Below are 17,362 nucleotides of genomic sequence, written 5' to 3' on the forward strand. Positions count from 1 at the left end.
GATAGGCGGTGGAAAGTTTGTGCTCGGCAAAAAAAAAAGGTATTCGACAAATTGGCACAAGAAGGTGCGGCCGCTATCAGTGACCAGCTGCCGCGGTGCGCCATGATGGAATACGACGTCATGCAGGAGAAAATCCGCAACCTCAGCAGCGCAGCTTGTAGGCAAAGCTTGCGTGATGGCGTAGCGTCGTCTGGTCACTCGCGACGAAGACCCCCTTGTTGGCGGATTTCAACGAAGGAAAATGGCTTAGGAGATCGATGCCAACGGGATAGAATGGTTCATAAGGTACATCGATGGGGTGAAGCAGCCCAGCAGGTCGTTTGTGCCACTGTTAGAGCGCACAGGCTGCAATGTAGCGGCGCACAGGGAAGTACAGGCCGGGCCAGTTGAAGCGGCACCGTACACGGTCGTAAATACTGGAGGTGGCCGGCCATTGTTGCATCATGTAGCTGCTCAAGAACTTGCGCCCGCAGATTGCGAGCTAGAATGAGCAAGGGTTCTGGGCCTTGTGGGCGAAAGTTCAGGACAAAATGCTATACGCCAACTGCGGCTTTAAGGATGCACAGAAGCTACGTGATCGATGAGGATACGTAAAGAGTCATCAAGTCGCTGTTCATTGCAAATGTCATACAATTCGTAAATGGCGTCCTGGGCATATAGTCTCCGTGGTCCTAAAGTTGACGGGAGAGACAGTCGGCGTGCTCGTATGAAGGGCCAGATAAAGGGCCGCATCGCCCACTGACCCAATCGTCCAGTCGGGTCTTTGAGCGCCGAGAGCCACAACAGAGCGTGGTGATACAGAAAATGTGCGGCCAAATAAGTAAGGGCGATATTTAGCTACTGCCCAAACTAACGCCAGGCACTCACGTTCAGTGATAGAAAAATTCCTCTCTTGGGCGACACAAGGCGGCTGGCGTATGTAATTACGCGCTGTGTGTTGTTGTCCCGTTGAACGAGAGCAGACACTATTCCATGGCCGCTGGCATCCGTGTGAAGTTCAGTAGCTGCAGATGGGTCATAGTGAACCAGCAATGAAAGAGCCGTCGGCGAGCGGACGAGAGTGGCGAAGGCTTCGGTTTGAATAGGGCTCCATGAGAAGGAAACATCTTTTCTTTTTTTTTCTTTGAGTATAGTTCGGTGAGCGGACGTAACTACATCACGATTGGCGTCAGTTCTTAAGAACCGCTTTACTGCAGTTACTGCTTAGCGAAATCAGACTCAATCTCTTATTGAAATTATTTTTTTATTGCTGAATCGATTGATCATAACAAAGACTGCCAATAACTCCGCATAAAATTAACGTCCTGTGCCATGTTTCGGAGAAACCACAGATCAAAGTCGTTTGTTATGTTTGTGTAAACCGAAATTCGGAGATATGACACGCAGGCGGTCAGGTCTGTTTCTAAATTCTTTCCTAAACCTGGTAGCTTTTTACCAATGCACACATCCTTGTTTTCTCTTCTTTAGTTTTCTAGCTTATATGAGGAAAACATGGTTTGAGAAAGATTCGCAGTTGACAGCTCTCGTACAAACCTCGATCTACAGCACTGGCCTGCGCGGAGCAGTAGACCAGCAGGCAGACTGTCCTAAAGGCGCTCTTCATTTGCTCAATGCGCTCATCTTTAAAACTTACTGAACAGACATAAAAGAAAACACTTCAAAGTCTTTAATAACGAATACTTGTTCCCATCGAGTACGTTGTTCACGCCTTTGGACGGGTGCTTCCAATTTGCTATGCGTAGCGCCAGAATCTTTGGTCACTTTTGATTGCCTCGGTATGGGGGATGCCTACGAGGAAATAGACGTGCAATTCATTGTTAGCATGGCTACAACGCAATATCAGAGCACAAAGGGCAAAAATCACTCGTACTTGTGCGGTTCGAAATTTGACACCAGCTTATTAGTCCTTGAATGTGGCATGAAAGACTTAGTTCCACGAGCACTCCTATTTTAAAGAAAAAACAAAAATAGCAAGACGAGAAAAACGGGGGAAATGAGAAGCTAGGCTTTCACTAAACGCTGCCGTTCAGAAATTAGAAGTGCGCCTTCGCGATGCTATAGCTTAAAGCCACGGGAAGAAGATTGTTGCCTTTTGTTCGACCCACACGCGAAATAATTCCTGAAGGCCACTGCGAACAAGTGCGCAAATCTTGTGCAGAGGGCGTCAAACAGTAAGTGCGCGCTGATCTTTTTGTGTGTGTGTGGAGGGGGGGGGGGGCAGGGAGGGGGGGGATAGCAAGTATTCTCAGCAATATTCTTGCAGGTGATCCACGAAGAAATAATGAAAAAAATTAGGTCATTATTATTACACTAAAGTTTGTCGTCCAATCGTGGGTGTTATGTTCGACAAGCTGTTGTAAGAAATAGGAGCGTACGTTGTCGAGCGCTTCCACTCAAGAAGTCCTCAACACGGAAGGCTTTGAAAGCGTTCCTCCAATTTTTGTGGACATGGGACTGTGCGACAGACTTCAATAGTTCTGAGTTACATCGCATTTGTGCGCACATTCTTTTGTCCCTCTTCTTTTATTTATTTATTTTTTATTTTATCTCGTCTGTCTCTCAGATTTAATTCCCTCTACCCTATTTGCCAAAAACAGGGTAGCCAGCCGGTTTAAACACTGGCTCTTGCCAGTGTTTACAGTGTTAAACAATGCTCTTGCCCTCTGTATCAATAGACCTTTTGATGCCACCATAAAATATTTAAAACTCAAATGCTACCGGCGGAAACAAGCGAACACCGAGAAACGTCCAGAGCACATAACAGTGCGACTTGCAGAGTTATTTATGAAATCCGCAACACTATCGACAAAGTGTTGTTCATTTTGCGTTCCTTTTTTTGTTATTACTCATACTTTGAGTAACTTTAATGTGTGTATATATATTCCATTCACAAAACCTGAACCTCGTCCAGACGGCGTACGAGTACCATCCGAACCGTAGGTAATTATTGTACATGCCTGTTCGCTCTAAATGGGCCCTTCACTGGATTCGAGTTGATGTGAACATTAGCTAGATGTGCACTTCCATATCTCAGCTTTTAGGACAAAAAATGCAGAAAGAAGAAAGAAAAGCGGCCAGATTCAACAAAACGTTAGAATCTAAATTAAATTAAAGTAATTAAATTAAAGGAATTAAATAACTGCTTCTCCCCACTTTCTTTTTTTTTTTTTTGCTCTTAAATCTGCAATCTTATTTCTATTAGTAGACCCCGATATACTTCGGTGGTACAGGTTAGGCTCCAAATTGAATCATAGTTTATATTTTTATATTTAATCCGTTGAAACCAAACTAAATCTTTCCACTCTATATTTGAACAGAACTTACTCATCCAATCAGCACGAAAAAGCGATAACCTTGTTTGACTAGAATTTAAAGAGCAGATACAGCTGGAAGCAGCTAGGTTCGGCCAGTGGCAGATTAAAGAACGATAATCAGAGGGGCATTTCTGCAAAGAGGAGGTATTTAAAAAAAAAAAAAAACAGCCCAAAGCACTCCCCGTCATTTTTTTTTTTTTTTTTGAAGGCTTGGTCATGTTGAGGTCACTAGAGTATACAGCACATATCCTTGGATAGAGTGAACGTTGTGTACCGTTCCACGCACAGCTAGTCTGCCCGCACAAAACAAAGAACGAGATGACCAGAACCAGCCCGCGTTTTCCAAGCTGGAGGCAGGTAAGTATGAAACCTTGAGTATAATCTTGCCGCTTCGTCTTCGGGAACTACGTTTGCGTTCCAGTTAATTTTGAGCTTCAATGCATGAAGTGACGTTTTGTTAAGAACCTAACTGGAACGCCAACGCATTTCTCCGCAAAGTTCAGGAATTAATATCTCGAAACTGGTGTCATCCCGAGAATTCGTTCCAAGTGGATCCGCCTTGCGAACTCCACGGCTACAATTTGTAAATTGCAGTATGTGCCATCAGGCAATTAGTTAAAAACTTAATTAGTGAATTTCTGTTAATTATTTGATTATGCATTTCAATTTTTTGTGCAAGTAATGTCCGCCTCTTCGAGTAGACCAGCTCATCAACTAGAATTGTGCTATCTGCCACAGGCAACCTTTAAGAATTTTTGAAAGTGTTCGCTGAAACACCCTGTATATTGAGGCAAGGCTTCTGGACCACTGGGGATTTTCTGGGGCACTGGCCAAGAAAGGGCGCATGCCCAGTCCCACATACTCATGACTCGAGTTGTTTATTCGAGTACGTACTCAGTAGCCCATGTATTTAAAGCGAAGTTTATCGGTTTTTTTTTTCTTCTGTCTACCCTTCCTGGTGCCTACCCTCCGCAACTGGGGAGGCGCGGACGCCAGCTTTATTCCGTGCGCAGAGGATCAGCGTGCATTCGCCAATCATGGGAGCTGCTGGCGCCATCGCACTCTTCAGTATCGGTATTCTGCACTGCTACGGCATGAGCAAAGTGCCTGAGAGCCCGAGAGTGCCAATATGTCTTGGAATCCGCAAAGTTCATGTCTCCATATATCCTTGACTATCTCTTTGCGATCCATTTCCAGAAATTTCCGAATTCTGCGAAAGTTCCACTACTACGATATGAGACAATTAGGAGACCTTTCCTCTTGCGTTCTTATTATACTATGTGCAGGTATGCAACGAAGTAAGCGCGTCTCTCGCTGACCACCGTAATAGAGTTATCTATCAGTATTCGATATCACTGACGTGCCGCAGTAATAAATATGAGCTTCAGTCCACGAACACGACTACAAAAAGTGAGCAGGAAATAATGCATAAAGCAGCTCAAGAAGTGGCCTGCCCATGATGAATTTTATTACCATATTACGATAACATGGCAGGTGAGAGACGTACAAAACAGAACTTATGAAACCAACGATATAGGGATGTGTCGGAGAGTCCCTAGCAAGGTATAGTCATATCCAGGCACAAAGCTTCTTGTATGGTTAAAGTGAACTCTGGGCCCTGTTAAACAAAACTGGCAGAGCAGCAATAAACCCCGCAGTCTAGCACTAAAAGCGCGGGAGGCTTCTCGAAGCGTGATAGCATCCACCTGGGCTTTCGACGTCCACGTTCGACTGTTAAAAGAAATAAATTGTTGGGTTTGCCGTCGCACAACTGCACAGTGGGTTATGAAGAACGCCATAGTTAAGGACACTGGATTAATTTTCACCACCTGAGATTCCTTAATGCGTACCTAAATTTAAGCACATGGGGGCGTTCGCTTCCATCGAAAAGCAGCCGCCGCGACTCGGAATCGAATCCGCGATCTCGTGCTCAGCAACAGAACACCCTAGCTATACTGAGCCACCTCAGCGTATTTTACTATTATTACAAAAGTTAATATGCGGACGAAACCGTTGGGGTGTCTAATAAGCTCTGTACTGCGAAGCCAAGTATGCAAAATTTCCATTAATTTTTTGTCCGACATAGCTGTGGAACGAGTTGAAAATTATGATCCCACCACTGCGAATCAGTGGCTATGGATTTTTGCTGCTGATGCCATGGGGTGAGAATGCCCAAAGTCATTTTGTAGCAATTTCTGGAGCAGATTAAATTTCTTTTTGGAGCAGATTGGAACAGACAAATTCTGGTTTTGGAGCGGTCTGTAGCACATATATCTTATTGTTGTAGCAGTCTGGAGCATGCACATTTTTGTTTAGAGCACTATTATCATTAACTGGGGTAACACTCACAAAGGTATGCATTCTGCAGCATTGAAGAAGTGTTGATGAGCAGTCTAAAGGCATTTTCTTTATATAGGGTGTCCCAGCTAACGTTAAACAAACGGCTCAACGACAAAAAAAAATGTCGGAGTTTCGCCCGAAAGGCGCAGCATCGATTGCGATAGCAAATTAGTAGACAGCTATACAAAATAAGGATAGTAGTTTTATCGGCCGTATAAAGTTGTAAATATTTGCTTACTAACTAAATGAACAAGCACGGCGTCACACGCGCACAGGTACACATGAATACATCTCGCTCGATGACCGCGGGAGCTCGTCAAAACGCTGGAGTTAGAAAGCGCGCCAGCGGCAGCGAGCAAATTGACCTTCGCGCTGGCTCTCGCTTCAACGCGAGCTAAACCTCGAAAGCGCAGCGCATACGAAGCTATCTGCACTCAGCGAATGCACTTTGGCCCATCGCAGATCGCTTTGAAGACGAGGCACCCGCGGGCGCACACTTCGGCCGCGTCGCAGATCGCTTTCAAGATAGCTCCGTGAGCAGCAGCCGCGTAAGCAGAACCACGGCCGCTGAATAAAAAAAAAGGTATCAGCGATGCACCGGCAAGCCTGCAGGGAGAGCCGCACCTTTTTTTTTATTGCGATAGCAATTATATGGACACTTAAACCGGATTTCTGCCGTCGGCGTCACCGTCGTCGTCGCCGTCGCCGTCGCCGTGAGGTTCCCTATAGATAAAATCTTCGCCGCGTGCCGTATGACCGAGCGGAAGCGTGCGGGGACGCGCGCTATCACGGAGAGCGAACGCACTCAATCTCCCACGCGAAAGCAAGCAAGCGGGAAGCCAGCGCCGGAGGGAGCGGGGGGGGGGGGGGGGGGGGGCACTTTCACTCTGCCAACAACCGCGCTCGTCGCTCGCTCGCACCGTCTCTTATCTCCACACGGCTCTGACCTTTATGCGCCGTGCGTTCGCCGCTCAGTTTCCGTTGAAGCGATAGACCGCACGTACCTTCGCCGCTGCGGCGTATCCGCTTGCTGCCAGAGTTTTGACGGTCGTTGTCTGCAGTCATTCAGTGTGATCTATTCATGTTTGTTTGTGCGCGCTCACACCACGCTTGTTCATTCAGTTAGTAATAGTCGGGCCACATTTTCCAACGCACGCTACACATGCAATGCTGCCCGGATCGGCAGTGCAGCGCTACAGGTGTGTCCCTTCGCACGCGCTGCCCACGGGAAGCGCTTCTCATCAACACCACCGTTTCACACGCGCCTTCTCCTGGTCATTGAGTCTCTCTTCATGTCGGTCTACTTACGCCGCAGCAACACCTGCTTACTTAATCAGCTCATGTTTACTACAATTCATATTGCTACCAAAGCCGCTCACCTTACTTGCTTCGCCCTTAGGGCGAAACTGTGACATTTTTTTTTTATCCAGCGGTCGTGGCAGAACCATAGTCCCTTACATGACAGAACGCACCTTCCCCCCCTCCCCCTCCCCCTCTAGTCTCCGTCGCCTCCTCTCCGTGCCTCGCGCTTGAACGAAGACCGTGCGCTTCCGGCCACCTTCCTCTCTCTAGCGCGCTAGGTAAAAAGCTGCGGTTGCCGGATCACGGTTCACCCTCACAAGCTTTCACTCGCACACACAACGCGCGTTGCGCGGCGACGATTTTATCGCCGTTGGACCCCTGCGATGATGACGGAATGCAAAATACTATCGTGTGCCATGTTTTGGGTGCACGTTAAAGAACGCTATGGTGAGCAAAATTATTCTCAACCCCTTGACTACGACGCATCTCCCAAAGCCCCTGCGTTGCTTTACCGCACTATTTAATGATTACAATAAGGCGAAATACGGGCAAGATCAAAATTCAGCGTACTTACTTGCATATGAGATTCACGTGCTATGCATCAAAGCAACCGAAACATGGCGCTTTGAGCTAACAACACGGCCTATGGATAGCGAAATATACTTTTTCACTCTTACGAAAGCATAAACTGAAATTCTATAGCTTTTCAATATACGTATTGGAAACTCGACCGGAACTCTTTAAAATGTCAGCAAGCATCTTTGTAAGAGCCATTATAACACCATTGCCTGCTCGAGCACCACTCTAAGGTACAGAAGCGAGCAAAAGCCTGGAGACCACAGATGTCGCGAAAAAAACTTTTTCTTTTTGTTGGCAGCCTTTATAGTCATGGAGCTGAAAATAAATTGGTACAGCCCACGTCTTTGTGTTCAGCCAATACAATTCATTTCCAGAATTCTACGTTGCAAAGTTATGCCATTAGATATTCGTGTTTTGTTTTTTCGTTTTTTCGCTAATGCCATGGTTTCTAAACTTTTGCTCCCGACGGTACTTGAACCATTCCGCATGGTCGGGCGTTATCACGCACAAGTAGGTTCCCGGAGCAGCAATTCGAATACTCTTAGCCCCATTAACATAGAAAATGTATATTAAACAAAACTATATCATTTGTCGGATTAAAAACTAGAAAGCAGGTACAGTTAACACATAATCAAAAGCGGATACCAATCCGGTTGACAGTCATCTTTACCATAAATAATTTTCTGGTGCATAATAATCTGACTGGAATGTACTTTGAGCAAACTGTTTATTGTTTCTGCATTTTTATTTTTTATTTTCCTTTTTATTACATGTGTGTGCAGGAGAAGTTGGCATCTTGAATGATGCTCGCTACTCCTCTCTTAGGCAAACAGTTCATATCGTAAATAGGTCGGCTCAGACAAAGATTAAAGACGGAGACACTACATCTTAACTTCAGTCGCACGTCAGCGAGCGTAAAGCTGCGTGTATGAACGTAAGTAAACTACAGCGGGCGAAAGGAACAAAGAGAGAAAATGAGCGTCTCAGGCCTCTCTCTCCCTCTCTGTCCCAACTGCGAGTAAAGGCATTAATCGCGTATGTACTCACAGGGGTGAACCATGCCGGCTTGGCTTTCACACTGGTATACGGGACACTCTCCGGGCAGCATCGCGTGTGCTGGCCGATCGACGAAAGGCGCTGCAATTACGACAAACCCGGCGCCCAGCCCCGAAACTTCCTTTCGCGCTACCGTACCAAAGCCGACCTGCTGAAAAGAGACGCAGTCTCCACTATGCGCTCCTCCTTTATTTATTTTTTTCTCTTACTTCGGGTGCTTGGACGTGCAGGAATTAGAAGCCGGGGCGACGACGGCGATGAACGCTAATCCGACTTCAGTGCCCGGGCAGCGGTCTTCGTATAAGCCGCTTGTGGCTACGCGGGAACTTCGGTTTCTGGCATGCAGGGCTCCAGTCCTGGTCGTGCAGGCTGAAAAAGTTATTTTTCTTTTTATTACAGGCGTTTTTATTTTCCAGCTTTCGTTATAATTGTCGACGTGATAGAATAGAAGGGAACATTGGAGCCTTGTCTAACGAAAAAGGTGACAGAGAATAGCTCCTTAATGAAAACATCAGAGGTTTGCCTGGCGGCACGCCTAGTATACTGCTCCAGGTGAATGCGATGACAAATGAAATGATGCATGCAAGACATACATGAGCAGGGGGCAGAGTTACAGATATAGCTTCCTGCACTTATGCGAATAGTTCGTGTGGAAGAACGGGTAATACACGCACAACGACATAACAACGGTCAAAACACGGTGACATTGCAGAGAAGCTCTCAGAGCATCACTTCCAACAAGTTTCTTTGCGCACAACCAGCAGGGACTTGCATCGTTGACGGCGGGGCCACGCTTGATATTAACGCGAGAGCGTTAAGGGCCCCGTGTCGCAGAATATCCGGTGTAGGCGCCGGCGTCGGCGTCTGTGGCAGCTAAAATCATCCCCAACCACCCCCAACCCTCCGCGTGGCACAAGGTGTTAGTGAACAAAAATTGAATTTCTCACAGTGAAATTCGTCAGAAAAATGGCAAAGTACGACTTAACCACAATCTACAGACATGGTGGCGTCGGATTCTAATTTGAATGTACGAGAAAACATAATTTTGTTACGAGTAAACTCAAACACAAACCCCTTTTCCAGCATTTCTACCATACCAACAGCGGCACGCTCGGAAAGCTTAGTTGCGAAATTCATATCCAGATGGCGCTCTCATCCTCGACAGGTCAAATTGGGACTTCGCCTGCCTAATGCGTTTTGGACACGCGCGCGCGTCGGGGCAATAGCAAACAATTAATAAAATTATAAAAAAAGGTGCTAGGGCCTTCACATTTAAATTTAAGACGAGTTATATTGCCCCTGGAAAAACGTCTTCCCAGTGATCCATTTCTGTTTAAAAGTGAAGCCGACTTTAAGGGGATCGGTGTAAGCTTGGTCTTTGTAAGCTGACTTTCCCACATTCTGTGTTGCAGTGGAGAGTACTCAAAGAAAAATGCGATGCGAACGGGGCCCGATAACGCTATCGCGCTCCATTCTTAATGGCGAAGCTTAAGCGTGAGTGAGTGAAATAACTTTATTTAGGTCCAGAGAAGGCGCAGGAGAGGCCCCGTGTTAAGCGTCCTCCAATTTTTGTCGCATAGCTGTGACAGTGCACATGCAGGCGGTCAGAAATGGAATAAACTGTAAACGGTTTATTGGACGAACCTGGGCCCACATTCACAAAACCTTCTTACGCTAGTAAAGTTCGTACAAACAAAACTCGTGCAAGAGTGACAGCGAATATATCATTAGTGAAGGCCGCGACCTATAGAAAAAGAACAAAAACCTTTGTGATTTCGGCCCCTGATCTCTCTAAGCTAATGTTCGGTTGAAGCGATAGCAACAAGTGCGGTCGGCGGTCGTCGATCCAATGACTGCCGCCTGCGCCCGTCCACTTCTACACGTGCGTCACTGAATTTTCCAGGTGCGGTCGCTGCGACGAGGTAAATTCTCGAACGTACCACAATCTATTATTAGCACGCCTACAAATTGATACGCGATGGGCCCGTCTTCCAGGAAAAGCACTATACTAGGTTCAAGAACCATGCGTTATCTGACGTCGCAAGCGTTTTCTTGTGCGAGAGCAGAAACGTGATAACAAAAGCCACGTAGCGAGACCGAATAAAACTAATGTGGCAAATATTAGGTGGTCACTGAATAACAATTCTAAGTTGAGTCTGATGAAGGCTATCTTATCGAGACTCGCAATCCAGGAAAATAGCCGCCGGCAAGAAATGCGTCGCATTTAAAAAATCCTGCGCTTGTGTAGTTCAAACCCTGCTCAAATCCTGCGCTTAATGTAGCTCCAATCCTGTTCAAGTTCTGCGATTGTGTAGTTCAAATCCAGCATTAATGCAGCTCCAATAACGTGAAACCTGGGGAAGTGCGAAGCAGTGATGCGCCGGTGTTTCCCTTATGTTAACTCACTGTTGGTTTGAACTACACAAGTGCAGGATTTGAGCAGGATTGGAGCTACATTAAGCGCTGAATTCAAATTACGCGCTTTTGTAGCTCAAATACAGCGCTAATGCAGTTCCACTGATCGTGGAACCTGGGGAAGTGCGAAGCAGTGATGCGCCGGTGTTTCCCTTATGTTATTCTTGTGCTATTCTCGCACAAGTGAGGAGGAATCGAGCACTTGTGGGGTGGTGGCGCCCTCTCTTGCGCTGAGCTCGTACTAGACTGGCGTTTCGGAAGCGATTTGCACGAGTTTCTGCTAATTCCCACATATCACTGGCTCATACCCGCACAGCCAATGCGGGTATGCGCCACACGTGATTTTATTACCGTTAATCGTGACGTAACTGACGAGCATGTTACGTTATTGATGTTATGACCTAGCAGTCACGTTAGTCATACATTCGTACCCTTCCATGCCAATTTTGGTATATACCAAGTGAACGAGACGTGAGTTCTCGGTAGATCTTTGTGCGTGACCACGACGACATGACATCACATTAGAAACCGGCATCCCGGGCCCCTAAAGTGCTTCGCTCTTAAAATGTGTTCGTACCTTTGTTCAACATTCTGCGTCATGTCTGTGTCATGTGCTAAACAGCTTCGCTGGTAATCCACTTTCACAGAGTGGAATGGCTCATGATTTTTTCGATAAAGTCAAGGCAACGACAGGCACTGGACTTCTTATTTGATTACCTTAATCAATGGGCTTTCTCTCAAAACTACAGCTGTTATTCGGACCGTTACATCGCATAAAAACGTAGCAGTGAAGTTAAGACCACTCGTATATTCGGACAAGTAGGAGTCAAAAGCGAAATAAAATTTCAAGTGATGTTTTTTTGTTGTTGTTGTTGTTGTTGTTGTTGTTGTTGTTGTTGTTGTTGTTGTTGTTGTTGTTGTTGTTGTTGTTGTTGTTGTTGTTGTTGTTGTTGTTGTTGTTGTTGTTGTCATTTTTTACTGCCCTCCTTCTCCTAGGACATTTTTTTGCCTTCTTCCCTTGCCTTGCAGAGTAGCATCTAGGCAAATACTTCTACACAGGCAAACCTCTCTGCTTTTAAATAATGAGCTCTTTGTTTCTCTCTTTCCATAGAGTATTGGTGGATTTAAAGCCACGCAATTTCCCAGGGCGTCCCTAGAGAAACCGGTAAGCACCGTACACGCAGACGTGTTAAAGAGAAGAAACGGCAGATGAAGTAAAACAAGACGCGTTCTGGAACATTTATATGCCAGAGTGGTAGCTGTTCTGAAGCCCAGCGGCGCATCTTCATTTCAAAATCTCAAGCGCACACAGCGCAGTCTTGACGCATGCAAAAAAAAATGTGGTTGATCCCTCTTATATAGGAATCGGTATAGAACACGAAAGTGAAACGTGTCTTCACAGAAGTAGTGTAATGTTTATTGCACATTGATATATAATGTCTATTGGTGTTTCGTGGCTAAAGCGCCCTTAGGCGTTGATGCACCCACGCTGACGCCTGGTGGCACGTCTCCTCCATCACGACTACCAACGTCGATGACCATGAGCAACCGTCGTGCATATGGAAGCTGCACTACGCTGCACACGCTAGCACAACGCGAAAGACGAAGCACGTAACTGACACACTAATACAACGCGCAAGACAAAGCACGTAACTGAATCGTCACCGAGTCAAATCAGCGCGTACAGCGCGTCGTAATTGCAGCCTCCGCGATCAACTTCAGAAACATTTTCAGAGCTAATTGCGGAGGCCACGCTCCGCTGTGCTGAGTACGGTGAACGCCACCTAGGTGGCGTTGGTAGTGCTTCTTGATGCCAGCGTCCCTTCGAATGCTGGCATCGAGGCGTCGTAGTGCTGAGACCACCGAAGCGTTCACTGTCGGTGCGCGTTAGTGTCATAATGCAGTACTTCTCTTTTCTGCTCGTAGGCGGCGGCACCGCCCCGAGCAAGAGCGCGGATACACGGAGGAGTGTTAGATATATAAGGCGCGTCTGTGTAGCTCTCTGCAAATGCGTTTGTGGCGCAATGGGTTAAACGCTCGGCGATCTATCGTCGCGGACCGAGAGGTCGTGGGTTCGATTTCCAAATTTTGCATGTTTGTGGAACTTTTTCTTCTGGTTTCTTTCTTTGTATTATGTTCTATGACGTATTTCCGTGACGGAAATACGTCAGTGAAGTCTTGGCGGACCCCGGCATAAAACACTTTCGTGTTAAAAAAAGAGAGAGAGAGAAGAACTTTATTTATTTCCGGCAGATTGCTGGGCTGGGTTCCCACCTAGGAGCCAGCGGAGAGACCGTGTCTCCCGGCAGCTTCCTCGGCCTGCTGGATAGCCCACAGTTGCTGGTCCAGGCCTGAACTGAGCAGCGCAGTCCCCCAACGCGCCCGAAGGCCCTCATTGGAGGCCGCGACCCCAGTATTGCTGATTAATGCTGGACATGCCCATAGGATGTGATCTAGTGTGGCTCTGGTGTTACAATACTGGCATAGATTGGTTGTATATAATTCGGGGTATATATGGTTCATGATGACAGGGTTCGTGTATGTTCGTGTTTGTAGCTGCCGCCATTGAACGGACTGGGCCCTATTGAGCTTGGGGTGAGGTGGTGGATACTCAAGCCTTTGCATTCGATAATGTTGAGTAATGTCACAGAATTTAGTGAGCCGATCGTCCCATTCCCACACCACCGCGGAGGTGTCCGTTCGAGTGGCTGCTTCTACGAACCCGGCTCGGAACGTGAGACCTCGAACCACGTTGTGCGCCACCTCGTTTGGACTGAACTCCGGCTGATCAAGAGGTGTGTGGGCTGGGATCCAGAGAATTTGTACGCATTTGTCTGCCTCATAAGTTTTGCCTGTATTAAGGATCCGCAATGCCTCAGGGGAGATTCTGCCGTTGGCGTAGTTTCGCACGGCCGTTTGAGAGTCGCTGATGATGTACGAGGCATTGGTGTGAGCTATCGCCAGCGCAATAGCCACTTCCTCCGCCGTTTCTACGTGTCTTGTGGCGATTGATGCGCTTGCTTTGCAAAAAAAAAAAGGAAAAAAACTTTTAAATGTGTCATTTTATCAGTTAGTTAGGTAGTGGCAGATTTTTATGGCGCAAGGGCAACTGAGGCCAAAGAGCGCCAAGTGTCATTTTATCACAACACGAGTCAAAAACAATGACTGGGTAAGCAACAATACAGAGCCAGGTTTGCGATGCAATGGTAGCACACCACTGCTCAACGATATCCAGTTTTTGCGGCTTAAAGGTCAATACTTGCTTCTGTGTTTTCACTGTGGCTTCTGCTGCATTGTTAACTCAGTAAAAGAAAAATGGGATAAATGCCCGTCGCCCTCTGATCACTCTCATTTTCTCTCAGGCTTCTCAGTTCCTTCTAGCAGTGTTTTGTTGATGTTGTTTATTGTTGACCCTGCCAAGCTGTTTTCGCGTGTCACTAACTTTCTGACCAGACGTACCATTCTCGTCACCTTTAACGCAGGCATAAAAAAAAAAGACCTTACTAAACACAATGACGAGAATATGTGCGAAAATACCAAGGCAGGAATAAAGAAAGAACAAATGACAAAATGAAACAAAATATCTGAACAGTAAGTCCTGTGCATGCCGAAGAGGTCCCACTAGAGAAGCATCTCAGAGAGCCTGTCAGTATACGTCGACACAAGCGCTCCGGTGAACGAGGCAAACGCCCTTGACGAACGCAGTACGCATGCGCGAGCGCGCTGCGAGCGACGCTCGTAGGTAGCGACGCGCATTTATTTCGTGCGTGCGGCCAAAAAAAAAAAAAAAAAGACCCTAATGGAAGGATTCTCGACGCGCGGCGGGCACGTCAAATCTGCGTCAGTGAAAGCAGGCATTACGCAGCAGTTAGGTTAATCCTTTTGACCGGCTTTCGTTAAAGCATGCATTCGGGTAAGTGCAGCTGTATTCGAAGGGGGGAGTGGGAAAAGAGGGGGGGGGGGGGGGAGATCGGAGAAACAGGGTACTCCACCGACAACCAAGTTGCTGCTTGTCTGTCACTTCACTCTGAAAGCTTGTTGATTTCTGTTTGTTAACCTTCGCCTGTGCTGCGATGTAGACGAGGGGCCCTAATTAATGCAAGCCGGAGTCGAGAATGTAATAACGCGAGAGTAAGAGGTGGTGCTGCAATTGAAATAAAAAAGCAAAAAAAAAAAACGATAGTCAAGGCCTACTGACTGCACACGGTATAGGTGAACATTGAATCCTTTCGGCACTTCCTTTCTGGTTCCTTTTTTCTGATTTTTTCTTACAAAGTACTGTTCGCTCGGTCACTGTGGGTTGCTGTTATTGGCATTGTAGAAGGTTGCAGTACGTAGCTTGTGACAAGTCTCGTACGCAATTATTAATGCATTTTGTGGTGTAGTCCAGCACCGGAATGTAAGACCACTTCTGCTATTCTTGCGCTATGTGGCCCTCATTATTTCTACATACATTGCTCTCAAACAAGATCCCTCGTCGAGCTTTTACAAACAAGGCAAGGAAAGAGAGACGCGTGGTCCCGCGTCCCTCGAACCCTTTAACCGCCAATGGTAAGAGTTGCCCTAATGCATTGATGTTTACACATTACCAAGCATTTCTCTTGTTAGTACTACACAGCATCCTAATTCAGCGCGTTTCGGTTTCTCTTGTCTTTCATCCTAGTAATGGCCGCGCATCATAGTTGAAGAACAACAGCAACACGCTGCTTCCAGGCAGGGGATGGGAATAGAGGAATACTTGCAGGGAGTACATAGAATGCTTAAAGTATATAGTAAACAATATTTTAGGAAAACTACAGGAAAAGTCAGAACCAGAAAGTAGAACAAATAGAAAAGTTGTGCTAGTACAATTTACACACTTTCTCGTGTATTTTCTTTTTTTTAACAGTATCTTTGCTGTGTAGGCTTTAATTGCAAAATGAGCATTCTTAAAAAGCCACTTTTATATGCTCCAGGCGCAAGAAATTCAGCTTTGTTATTTAGATTTAAGCATGGGGTCACAATAGAACGGACATGCGTTCACGAACATGCTTGTTTACCAAATGTGGAAGGGTGAGTAGGACGTCTCTACCTGCCGCCGGGCGCTGCAGATCACTCGCACAAGCAGCAAAAGCAGCGACCTATCTACTGCACGGCCCTCGCTTGCCAAGGGCAGGCCGGACCCTGCGCTGCTTAACTTCGGGGATCTTAGGAGAATGATAACGCGTCCAAAAATGTCGCGGCCTACTGCTCCCACATATGTTGAGTTCAGAAATGGGGAGGAAGGGGCAAATTTGCCAGTGCGAGTGGGAACAAGAAAATCGATGAAGATAATGACCAAGTATTTCAAAGCGGCGTGCAATAACGCGGACAAGAAGTGGGGAAGACAAGCGCTCTCTAGAAAGTGAGCGTTTATTGCACACGCGAGGATAATTGTACAAATTAAGAATATATATATATATATATCGGTTCTTATTGTAAAAGTAAAACAAACTGGCCGAGAATCAATGACTGCGTTAAGCAGCTTTTTCATAATGTACCTCTTCACATCACCTAGCAACCTGAGTCATACAACCGAACAAATGTTTACAGACGCAATGCTCAAGATTAATCTCTACTTGGACGCCGCTGTTCAATCTTGGGGAAAACACCTTTAGAAGAACCGTACGTATAGATATACTGTGCCTAAGAGAGCATATGTCGCCTTGAAAAAGACAAGTACACTTGTCGAAACGTTGGCTCCTGCTCTTACCTTGTTCTCGCGTTGCTCATGGTTCAATCTTGTCACTTCGTGCCCCTGCAAGCAGGTGAATTCATCCTAAGCTTTATTTTCGTTTACGAGGCTTCGAGCGTGATGTTACCAGCAGCCATGATGTTTTGTTACAAAAAACCGTGATGTTACAGGGATATCCTGATGCCTAGCGCATAACTGCTTAACGCAGTGAGAAACAGCTAAATGAAACATGCGTATATAGGCACACGACGAAGCAAAGAATATTGAAGGGGTCAATGAAAATCAGTTTTTCCTAAGTTTACTCACGAGTGTAGTAAACGCGAAGTTGGCAGACAGCACTTTTGCCTCCGCACTTCTTTTCAGGGTTTCTAGGGGCAGCTTTAAAAGGGACACATTCCAACTTGCCCTGTTTACAATGCCACTGCATAGTGACCGAAACCGAAACTTTTCACAAAGTGGTTATAAGGCCAGAAATTAAAAGCGCCAGCCTGCTAATATGCCGCCATCCTGGCAAGTTATGCGTATACACATACGTGGTATTTTATCGTTCCTGCCATACGCGAGGTCGGGTGACGGCGTGAATTTTTTTTCCTAGCGACGAAGACCCAACGACCCTCTTCAAGAGCACTCTTTTGCTTTCTCA

The 17,362-nt window shown here is 46.4% G+C and overlaps 1 long non-coding RNA gene across 1 annotated transcript; it reads right to left on the reverse strand.

Moving 5' to 3' along the window:
* Positions 1-1,651: 1,651 nt before the first annotated feature.
* LOC125944649 (uncharacterized) lies at positions 1,652-8,956 on the reverse strand. The gene is made up of 2 exons (XR_007466327.1): positions 8,801-8,956; positions 1,652-1,788 (listed from the first exon to the last, which is right to left on the reverse strand). It is a non-coding gene; the product is annotated as an uncharacterized LOC125944649 (long non-coding RNA).
* Between the last annotated feature and the right edge of the window lie 8,406 nt (positions 8,957-17,362).

Source organism: Dermacentor silvarum, chromosome 4 (genome assembly GCF_013339745.2).
Source record: "Dermacentor silvarum isolate Dsil-2018 chromosome 4, BIME_Dsil_1.4, whole genome shotgun sequence".
NCBI lineage: Eukaryota > Metazoa > Arthropoda > Arachnida > Ixodida > Ixodidae > Dermacentor > Dermacentor silvarum.